General features: G+C 31.7%; 1 protein-coding gene across 6 annotated transcripts in view; it reads right to left on the reverse strand.

Moving 5' to 3' along the window:
* Positions 1-12,241, reverse strand: part of Dgkb (diacylglycerol kinase beta) — a 575,876-nt gene that overhangs the window by 53,762 nt on the left and 509,873 nt on the right. The gene's annotated exons all lie outside the window — the stretch shown is intronic.

Below are 12,241 nucleotides of genomic sequence, written 5' to 3' on the forward strand. Positions count from 1 at the left end.
TTTGTAGTAAGTTCCTTAGTAAATAAACACAATTTTATTCATCCTAACATCAACATTTAATCTGTTTACCACTAGGACCCTTATTAATAAGCAATTATTACATTTCATTTGGCTTTAAAATAACTAAGTCTTACTTGGTAAGGTAGATTTATTCATATAAATGCACAGATTTTACTTACCATAGAGTTTTTTTGTTCATAAGACTAGTATTTGAAGAGTTCAGATAATTTAGAATTTACAACAAAGGAATAATTATTTCCAGTATAAGTAATTCCAATATTGATATGTTCAACATAGATAACAGAAAAATAAATGTACTGGCTCATTCAGAGGAAATGGAAAAAGAATTTGAAATCTTTTTCAAATATATAATAAATTTAAGCATTAGCATAACTTAGCTATGGCACTTGAAATCATATTCACAAGGTCACAGCTTAAAAGTTATAAATCTTGATCAAATTTATTGTATTTATCTCAACACTAAAACCATCTTACAAAAGCACTCAACAGTTAAATAAAAATACCACTCTAATAAAAATCTAGTGAAAACCACAATGATATTTGCTCAACCTCATAGGTGAATGTGTTGGTGGTCTAAGATGTCTGCCAACAAAAGTTCTTTTTGTACTGTAAATTGACTAAAGGCCAAATGCTAATGGAAATGAAGACCTGATCTGTTTTGGAAGTGGCTCTGGCCCATGATGAATAAGAGATGGCTTAAAGAGAGATAAGGGGAAACTGATCATATTTTTGTCCATTTATGGACTTTCTAAACTAAAATATTACATTTTATCTTTTGAGAAAGAAACTGAACCACCATTCTTGGGACAGGTTTCTTTTTTTTTATAGCTTTATTGTAATATAATTCACATATAACGAAATTCAACCATTTAAAATGTGAAATTAATTTTTTATTATATTTGAACATGTGTATAACTATCATCACAGTAAATTTTAGAATATTTTCATCACTTCAAAAAGAAATCCTATATCCTTTAGGTACTGATTCCTTATTTTCCATTCCTTCACCTCCACATTCAGTCCCAGTGTCTACTCAGCAACTAATAATTTATTTCCCACCTCTGTACATTCACCAAATATTTCATATAAATGGAACCACATAATATGCCATTATTTGTACTTCAATTTTTTTCACTTAACATTTTTAAGGTCACTCTATGTTGTAGTATGCATCAGTATTTGTTTATCTTTTTTGTGGCTGTGACCAAAAGACCTCAGGGGGAAAAAATAATTTTAGAGGTGGGAATGTTTATTTGGTGCTCATGTTTCAGAGGGCTCAGTCCCAAGGTGGCTGACTCCATAGCTCTGGGCCCCCTATGAAGGGGAACATTATAGCAGAAGGAAATGGAGGAGGAAATCAGCTTAGGAAATGGCAATCAGGAAGGGGAGAGAGAGAGAGAGAGAGAGAGAGAGAGAGAGAGAGAGAGAGAGAGAGAGAGAGAAACTTTACTCGCCAGGGACAAAAAAAATAAAAACCCCCTAGTTATGCCTTCAGTGACTTACCTCTTCCAGCCACACCCTACCTGCCTACAGTTACCACCCAGTTAACCCTCTAAACTTTCTTCTCTGTCTCACGCATGAGCTTTTGGAAGAACACCTCATAACTAAGCCATAAGAGTACTTCATTCCTTTTTATGAATCTACCATATTTTGTTTAACCTTTCATTCACCGATTGACATTTTCATTGCTTTGACCTTTGGCTATTGTTATGACTTGGATCTGAATTGTCCCCCAAAAGCTCATGTGTGCTCCCAAAAAGCTTGTTGCCCAATGCAGCAGTATTCAGATGTGACCTTTGGGAGATGATTGGATGGAGAGGGCTCTGACCTCATCATTATGGATTCATAGCTTAATGGGGTTTGGAAGAGGAATTTTTTTTTTTTTAAATAAAAGTAAGCTTTTCTCTGTTTCCTGGTCTCCATGAAATGAGCATATTTCTTCTACCATGTGCTCTCTGCCATGATGTTTTGCCTCATTGTGGGCATAAAAGCAATGAAGCCAGGTGAAAAATAGGGACTGAAATCTCTGAAACTGTGAACTAAAATAAATCTTTTCTCCTTTAAGTTGATTTCACTCAGATATTTTGTCACAATGAAGCAACACTAACAGCATTTATGATCTTACTATAAATCTTACTATAAATATAAATGTTCAGGTTTTTGAACACATGCTTTCGTTTCTTTGATATATACCTAAGACTACTAAATTGTTTATTCTCCATTTATGTCAGATTTTGCTTTATTTTTATATTCTGTTGTTAGGACATACATTTGTAATTATTGTACTATAAGAATGATGCTTTGTTTAAAAAAAGTCCCTGTTTATCTATACTAATATTCTTTATTTTAAAATTTATTAGTATAGCTGTCCTCAATTTCTTATGATTACGGTTTGAATGATATATGTTTTCCCAGTCATTTACTTTTAATCGCTTATAATTTTTTAAGTTTGTTTCTCATAGACAACATATAATTTCATCTTCCCCCTCATTCTTATCATCTCTGTCTTTGATTGGGTTGTTTAAGCTATTCACATTTAGTACCATTACTTATTAACTTAGATTTTCTTTTTGTTTGCAATGATTCATTTTTTTTTGTATCTTTTTTTGCTTTCTTTTGCAGTAAGAGAATATTTTATATTGTAGAATTGTAATTGCTTTAATGATTTTCACTACATTTTCTTGAGAAATCTTACCATATACTTCTTATAAGAATCAAGTTCAGTTTTATCTTACAATAATTCCAGTGAGGTATTGAAATGTTACTCTTAGATAACTATTTCTTTGTCATCTTTTTGTGATGTTATTTTTCTAACATTACATTAATAAGTGTTACAAATACAATATTACATTACTATAACTATTATATTGTAAAACTTCTATCTTTTAGAAGGTGAGAGAAGAACACAAGTACATATTTATATTTCTGTCTATTAGCTTTATTTATAATTTCTGAAATTTTGACCCTTTGGACCAAGTTACAATCTAGAGACAATTTCTAACTCAATATTCTTTGTTTTCACCCAATGTATTACCAAATACATTACATTTCTATGATATACTCCCAATGATATTACATATAATACAGATGTTTTTAAAAAAGTGGAGAAAAAAGGAGAATTTGAATTTCTAACATATCCTATAATTATATAGTTATCTTTATCATTGCTCTTTGTATTTTAAGGTGGATTCAAGCTACTATCTGAGGTCAACCAGAATATTTTCCTTTAGTATTTCATGTAAAATATGTTTGTTAGCAACAAATTCTACCAAATATTGTTTATTTGGGAATGTTTACTTTGCTTTTACTTATGGAAGTTAGTTTTGCTCAATATGGAATTTTTGGTCGAGTTTTATTTTATCTCTGAACTATGTTATCCCAGTGCTTGCTAGCCTTCATTGTTTCAGAGAAGTTATTCATTAATCTTATTGTAATTATCTTGTACTACATGAAGCACATTTCCTCTTCTTGCTTTTAAGGATTTTTTTTTGTCCTTTGGGCTTTCAATATTTTTACTATGATGTGTATGTTTGTGAATCTCTATATTTATTTTTAATGCAGTTTGCTGAGCTTACTATATATGCAATATTTTTCAATAAGGTTGGGAGTTCAGTCATAATTTGTTTTTACTTCTGCTCCTTTTTCTCTCTCCTTTTCTTCTAATATTCCATTACACATATGTTTGCATACTTGATGTTCTGATATTTCTTTGAATTACATTTTTCTTCATTTCTTTTCCTCTTTAGTATTTGGATTACATAATTTTTATTGATCTATTTTGAAATAACTAGTTCTTTCTTTTGCCAGTTAAAAGTTAGTGAAGTTTTCATTTTAGTCATTATAGTTTTCAACCCCTGGATTTAAAAATGGTTCTTTTTAGAATAATTGATATGGTAATAATATTGCTTATTTGATCTGTCATTGTTATATACTTTTATTTACTTATTTGAACATATTGATAATGGGTACTTTGAGAACTTTGTTGAATCCAACATTTAAGTGCAATCACACATAGTTTCTCCCCCATCCTCCATATATGAATTATAATCTCCTGCTTCTTTTCCAGTCTTATACTCTTTTAGTGGAAACTTGACACTGTAGAAAATATATTTTAGTTTTTGTGAATACTTTCTCCCATTCCCCAGCACGTTGTCATTTTTTTTACTTATTTGTTTAGTAACTTGTTGGATTAACTCAGTGTCTGTTCCACTACCCCCACCACCCAAAACCCACCCTTCTCTGCTGTCATGTGAAGCCTCTGACATTGCTCCTCAGGGAATGCAGCCTTGGAAATGCCTCTAGTCACACTGCATTGATTGAGATATTTGACATGAGCATCTTTTTGAGTATCTCTTTCCATAATATGGCAGCCCCACAACTTGCCAGTTTGTAGTGCTTTTGTTTTAACAGTTCCATAGTACACTAATTACTTGACCAACAGATCTAAGCAAATCCAAGATCATTTGAAGAGATAGTTTACAAGATTGGAGGTTGAGATTTTATTTTGAGTCCAGGAGGGCAATTCCTAGCCATTTCTTTCCCTTTAGCAAAGTAGCCAGCCTACAGTTTAACATCTATGTACTCCAAATCTACCAATCTCTTTCAATTTGCTATTTACCATAACCTTCATTGTTTTTGATAGATCCCTTAGGTTTGAACTTCTCAACACTTTCTTACAAATGAAATCAGTGATTGTGGAAAGAGATATGGAACTTTTTATTTTATAGCTTCAATCATCCCACTGCAAAAATATCTGAATTATAGCTTAGAGCAGGGATGGGACAATAGTACATTTCTCTCTGAATGACACCCCAATTTTAGATGCTGAGTGCTCTATGGATGAAGGGACACAGTATTTTTCATAGATTTTCTTCTATGAAAATAAATATATCTTTATCTAGGCATTATATGACCCACACATGCCATTCTAAAGACAATTTCTGGAGATTTTGATGTCTCTAAGAATTATAAATTTCCAGAGACTTCAACATTCTTAAAAACAAGTTTTATAAGTTTTAGTAGGGAGTAAGTCCACTGAGTTCATTGGGCTGGAATATTGTACCAGAAATTTTTATTTTATATATATATATATAGCTGTTGGCTAGGGGTTGGCAGGGACTGGATTTATAAGATCCAGCTTTATATATTTACAAGATCCAGCTTTATATATTATAATTTGAGGTAAATTTTAGGAAAAGAGAACTGTTCAGAATGTGGATCTAGGTATTTCTAGTGCATGTGGATGGAGCAATTGTTATATTTACAAGTCCTCCAAAGTGAAATTTTCCAGATAGAAGTTCATCATGATTATGAAAGAAGCACAATAACTACATCCAGAATAGAATGACCAAGTTAGAAAATCTGTGGTATGATCCTGGGCTTCTTACCAAATAGCTATGGATTCTTAGAAAAGTTTCAACTTAGAAAGTTGTCTTTTTGTATAGCTTGGATGCAGTAGTCAAGGCATTGATTGGTTTTGATCAGGTTAACTAATGATGTAGATGACTAATTGGGCTATTAAGAAGCAATAGCTAGAAATGAAAAATAAGAAAATTTAGTGAGTTAATCATGAATATAATGTTCTGCTTTCTCTATCACACAAAGAATTGAATTTATTCTTCTGTCAGTCAGGTTTATGATGGTGAAATGTGCTATTGTTATGAAGAGGAAATTTGTTTATTTTTAGTAAAAGAATTCAGACCAATCTTATAATTTTTTTTTCTCAAATGAATTAGGGAAATACTATTCTTCTCTATAATTTACATAATTTGTTTATTTTTAAATTTTTACTTAGTTATAGAAATCCAAGGATTAAAATATGTTCAATCATATAATAAATAATCTTTCAGAATCCCAAGATAGTATAATAGAAGTTAAATAAGTAAAAATAAACCTATAGACACAGAAGCATACCAGAAATCATTACAAATAGTTGAATTTCAGGGAAAAAATGCCATTATAAATATATAATCTCTAGTTACTCACTTTTCCCGTGATTCTTAGATTTAAAGCCAGATTCCTTCATTATTTCTGACCCAATATGAAACACCATCTGGCATGTGCATGTTAAGAGGATTATATGTAAGCAAAATAGATATTTTCTCTTTCCTAAGACTTTTTCAAGTCATGTACATTATTTAGGTTTGAAATATGAAAACCACACTGGTAAAGAGGAAAAAAAATGTTGTTTAATACCTCTTTTATAAATTAACTCTTTTAATTGGAATTCTGTAACTTCTCTTTTAAATTTTAGCCTCATGACTATTTTCCTTGAAGAAAGATTATAAATTGAGATGTTATAGAGGAAATAATAGGTTAAAGATTTCATAATTATGATACATACATATGCTAAGTTAAATCTTAGATCTTACTAAATTTATATTGACTAAATTTTCCAGATAATTATCAAATGTTTTACCAATATCCAGTTCCATTTTACTTATTGTATGTGAAATAAGTCAATTAAAATATAATGTGGCATTGGAATCCACAGTTGTGATTACTTTTAAAGGGAAAGAATCCTGCCAATGTTTTTTATGTAAGTAAATGTTCTTTTTTTTTAAAAAAAAAAAAATTTACTTAGAATAATAACACCTTTTAAAGCTAGTAGCAGATTTAAAAATAAGAAAGTTGAAACTTTTCTAAGAATCCATAGCTATTTGGTAAGAAGCCCAGGGTCATACCACATATTTTCTAACTTGGTCCATTCTATTCTGGACCTAGTTATTGTGCTTTTTCATAACCACAATGAACTTCTATCTGGAAAATTTCACTTTGGAGGGCTTGTGAATATAACAATTGCTCCATCCACATGCACCCCACACTAGAAATACTTAGATCCACATTCTGAACAGTTCTCTTTTCCTAAAATTTACCTCAAACAATCACAGTGTCAGTGTTCAGGCTTCAAAATATGGTCAAATTATGCAAACTTCTACAGAAGTCTATAAGCTAAACATGACTAAACAGTTCAAAAAAAAGAATAGACTATCATAAAATTAACCAAAAAGGATTTCCTAAGATCAATTCACTAGAAATATAAGTCAATAATATTTATTGTTTCAAATATGGAATGATCAAATGAGGTTCATTTGGTTCTGTCTTGTCAAAATTACACAGGAAGTAAAAGAAAGAAGGAGGTAGTCTGAGGAGAAAGAAAGGCAACAATCTTATTTATCCATCTATTCCTTTATGTTGGTCCACAGGAAAAAGAAAAATAAGCAGATACTAAAAGCATGGAACAAGTTACAATTGTTCATATGTTTCACACACACTTATGTAATATAATGTTTATCTCTCATTTATTTAAAACAAAAGAACAGCAGGAAATAAAAAGGGACATTTAAATTTTGAAGTTCTATTAATATTTTATTTACTCTCTTTCATCTTTTGTATATAAGATCATTGTATTTCAAAATTCTGGATGATCATGTATGCCACTATAAGATATGAAGTTAAAATAGCAATTTTTTACTGTTGTTATTAGGTTGTGTCTGACAAGAATGCAATCTATTAAGCCATTATTTGCTAATTATTGTCCATGTTGAACTAGCTACTCTACTTAGTAGTTTAACTAACCTCATCCTATAAGCTTAGGATTTCAGAATCATAGAGAATCTCTGTCTTTTCAAGCAAGGGCTATTAAATCATCGACTTCTATGGCTCACTAATTACAGTAACAATGAGGTTATTTGTAATTTAATTTTGTTTTATTTTTACAACTGATGTCTGTTAGGCATATAGACTACAGGCTAGAAACAGCTTCAGTTTTTGTTATTATTTCATCACTTTAAAGCAAATAATGAGGCTGACAAAACTAATGGACGAAGACCAAGTTTTGCTAGACATGCTCTGGCACCCAGGCCACTTCCCATTACAAAACCTTTAAATTAATACAGAAAACATACTCATTGCTATTTTAGTGATGTCACTGTCTGAAGTTGCCCATTATAATCAGAAGGTTCATCTCATTGTTGTAAAACTAAAACTAAAGTTTGAAAAGAAACTAAATTTAGTGCACATAACTTGCAAGTGCAACATGGGCGTACCTGAACACACAGTGTACAATACTGTATGGGTGCGTCTTGATGGTAGCCACTCAGCATTATGCACAGAGCCAAGTGGCTTGCCAAGCACAGGGAGCTATGAGCAAATGTGAAACTGGCAAATGATTTTGCACTTGATGATAATCAGAGAAACCATAAAAAAAAGATGAACTATAAAGTTTTCAAGGTCAACTGAACACTCAATCCTTGCCATTGGTCTAAACATACTAAACAAGTTTTAAAAATTTATTCCTGCCTGTCTCAAAGCTTATTTCTTCTATCATCACTACAGAGGACTAAAACTTTAACTACCTAGCTCATTTGTTTTTCTCTTTTAAGTATATGAGTATATTCATTTACAAATATTTTCCTATAAATCATGACAATTCAATGAATTAAGAGGAATAGCATTTAGGATTATTCATAGTAAATTTGAACATACAAATTTCATTAAGGAAGTGAACAATTTGTACTGAAATCATACACACACATACACATACACAAATATAAATATATATATATATATATATATATATATATATACACATATATATATTACTTGTATAATGTATATATATATATATATATATATATATATATATATATATACACATACATACCATACATACACACATGCATAGTAATTAAGATATAAAAGAAAATTATCATATAGTCTGATCCCTACATTTTATAAAGGAGAAAATCAAAATATATGTGCCAAAGTATATTGTACAAACAATGGGAGAATATATATTACACCAAATACATTAAATTATATTATATCTATAAAATCAGATTTATTTCTTTATTAGAGATAGTTTCCAATTTTAAACATCATTCATTATCTTACTTATTATTACCCATACATGTATGTGTTTGTGGTGTGTTTTGCATACACATTTACCTTGTTTTCCTACAAAATTTATGTCACAATAGAAATTTAAAAAATTAAGTCATTCAAGGGAAAAATTCTTGGGGTTAAGGATATAGCTTTTTCAATAATTAAAAAATAGATCTATCTTTTTTTCAATGACTGTCATTTTTTTAGGGAGAGGGTACCGGGCACTGGTACACTTAACCCCTTTTATGATGAGCCACATCCCCAGCCCCTTTTTTTGTATTATTTAGAGACAAGGTCTCACTGAGTTATTTAGGCTTCACTAACTTGCTGAGGCTGGCTTTGAACTCTTGATCCTCCTGCCACAGCCTCCCTAGCCATGGGGATTATAGATATGCACCCCACACCCAGTCCTGTCATTTATTCTTGAAAAATCTGTTTCTAAGTGAAAAGCTGTAAAAAATTTTTTTAATTAATTATAGTAGGATAAATTATGATGTTTTTTGTCTCATGAAAAGCTAGTCAATTTTCACTGATAGAAAAATGCATTAATTGAATGCTAGAAAAATATATATATAATAAACATTGATTCAAAAGTAAGTAAATGTGGTTTGCACATAAATGAAATGCAAGGGAATTTTATTTTCTTTGCCAAAAGATGAAGCTATTTCATAGAGAGAGATGGCTGGTGAAGGAGGTGTGAAAAACAGTTGGTCTTTGGAAAGTTTATTCTTGTTGCAACCTCTTTTTCAGTGTCTTTACTTCCTTTGAACTCATACTTAACCTGTACTAAATCTGAACCTAATATTATTAGGGGAAAATGAACATTTAACACAAAGTGCTTCAAAACAGGACAAAACAGACTTCATATTCAATAGAGTGCTGAGTTGTACAAGATGCCTTATCTTCATTCTCACACTTTTGAATACATACAATTCTAATTTATTCCATATGACTTGTTGTTAGAAAACATGACTTCACATAAATTGATGAAGGCATTTTGCCTAAAACCATAATTTCAAAATAATATTTATTATGGCCTACTCACTTTGTGTGTTTTTTTGGGAAAAGTCATTTCAATGAGAATAGAGGAAGTTTTGCCTGAAAAAAAAAAATGGCATTTATTTTCAAAAACACCTATGGTGAAATGCCATGATACTATGTGTGTTAACTTTTAAACTCAGAAATTCTCCACAAATTAAGAAAAAGGAGTGGAGATTAATGACATCAACATAAGAAAGACCAATAACTAAACTGTTTCAAGTGTAAAGTCAGTATGACCAGAGAAATACTGCAACATGGATAAGACTGCGACATTTTATTATAGCTCTACAGATTCATATTTAGAAATGTTAGCAAAAACTTTAGAAAAAATTTTCAAGGCCAATAGGTCATCCTTGCTGGTTTTACATCTTCTACTCTTTGATGTTTACTTTACCTCATTTCGGTTCCCATAAAGAACCATCATTTTCTATTCTGGAGCCACCTCCATATCCGGTATTGCTTCTGTCTGGATCCCGCCTCCAACCCCCATTGTTCTTACTAAGCCCAAACACCCTAGGGAAGTATTGCATCCTTTCCTGTGAGATGATATGTGTTCCCAACATCTAAGCCTAACACAAATACTTTCAGGGTAATTACTGTTATTTTTTGTCTATTGACAATTATGCTAAAACCTCCAGAAGGACAAGGGCTAAATCTTTGTTATTCAATGCTGATTGACAGATTAGATTAAGTAAGGTTAGAATACACATTTTAAAGCTTTCCAGAGGATGGTATGGTATTTAACAGCATTTTATAAGAGAAAGTATTTGATAGATAATAACTTGTTAGCATTTTGAAAACAGATATTATAAGAAAATCATCAAAGGGTTATGCAGGAGGCTAATTGCCATCTCAGAAAATTAAGTTTGTTAAGTATTTTGTGAACATATATTTTGTTCCAAATTAAGTAAATTTTGTTAAAAATACTTGTGATGTTGTGCATAATATATGCATATGATTACCCATATACATGTATCTGTGTGGATGTGTATATAGTTTTTCTGTTTGGAATAGATGATAATTTTCTGCTATCTATAAAATAATTACATAAAACAAATTATTGTGTTCTATTTTCTGATTCTCCCTTAAGATTCACTATAATGTGATTTTGATTAGAGATGATCCCATTAACTGGTTTTTAAAAAGGGAAGGAAGAACCAAGTCTAGTTGATGTGCAGTTTTGACATTTACAAAGAAAAGAGAACATTGTGTTTGGGGTATATCAGTAACATTATTCAATTATATCAGTCATTAAGTGTTCTTTATAATGTTTAACACCACCTAAGCCCCATCCTGTGGGTTTAGAAAAGTTGATATGTTTCATTGAGTTATTCTGTTAGTCCTTATGAGAATTATTAGGAAGACTTTCATACCACTCAAATCTCCTGAGTGGTTGCATCCTGAACAATGCATATATTTTTCTGCTGGCTCACCTCGGTTTACTCAGGATTCCTCTCTAAAATTCTGGGTTCCTCCTGCATTCTTTTGCCTCTTAAAAAATTCCCTTCCTGTATTTTATACAATCAAGATCTATCAGTAGAGCTGGGTGCAGTGGTGCATGCCTATATTCCCAGCTGCTAGGGAGGCTGAGTCAAGAGGATCTCAAGTTCAAAGCCAGCTTCAGCAACTTAGCGAGGACCTAAACAATGAAGCCAGAATTAGACAGGCAGTCAATATAGACAGGTGAATTGAGTCAGGCTGGGTCAAGGAGGCCAATTTGAGTGAATCTGGGAAGTTGAAGATTGCGCCCTGAGGGATTGAAATACATTCAGGGACCTTTCTCCACCCTTATTATGATAACCTGCCCCTGCTTCAACCTGTTGCTAAGGTAACCTGTCCCAGGGATTGTCACTCCCTACAGGGAATTATGAATCATGTCTCCTTCTTGCCCAGATCACTCCACCTTGGCCCCTCCAGCCCATCTGCTTCTCACCTTTCGACCATCCCACCGAGCATCTCCTGGGCCTAGTTCAGTATGCAGGAAGGAGAAAGATAAAAGGGAAGAGAGCAGGAGAACAAATAAAGCCTAGGACATATAAAGAAAGTAGAATATCCTCACTTCTTGGGATACCAGGATACCAGCTGTAGTTCCCTTCTCCCTCCCGGGAGAAGTCTATGTTACCCCTATTTATTTTTTTCTTTACAGATAATGTAGTTTGGTATTCTTTTTAGATAAAATGTTTGTGCACAGTGCAACAAGTACAGTTTTTTTTTAAGAGAGAATTTTTTTTAATATTTATTTTTCAGTTTTCGGTGGACACAACATCTTTATTTTTATTTTATGTGGTGCTGA

This window comes from Callospermophilus lateralis, chromosome 1, assembly GCF_048772815.1.
Source record: "Callospermophilus lateralis isolate mCalLat2 chromosome 1, mCalLat2.hap1, whole genome shotgun sequence".
In the NCBI taxonomy this organism is placed as follows: Eukaryota; Metazoa; Chordata; class Mammalia; order Rodentia; family Sciuridae; genus Callospermophilus; species Callospermophilus lateralis.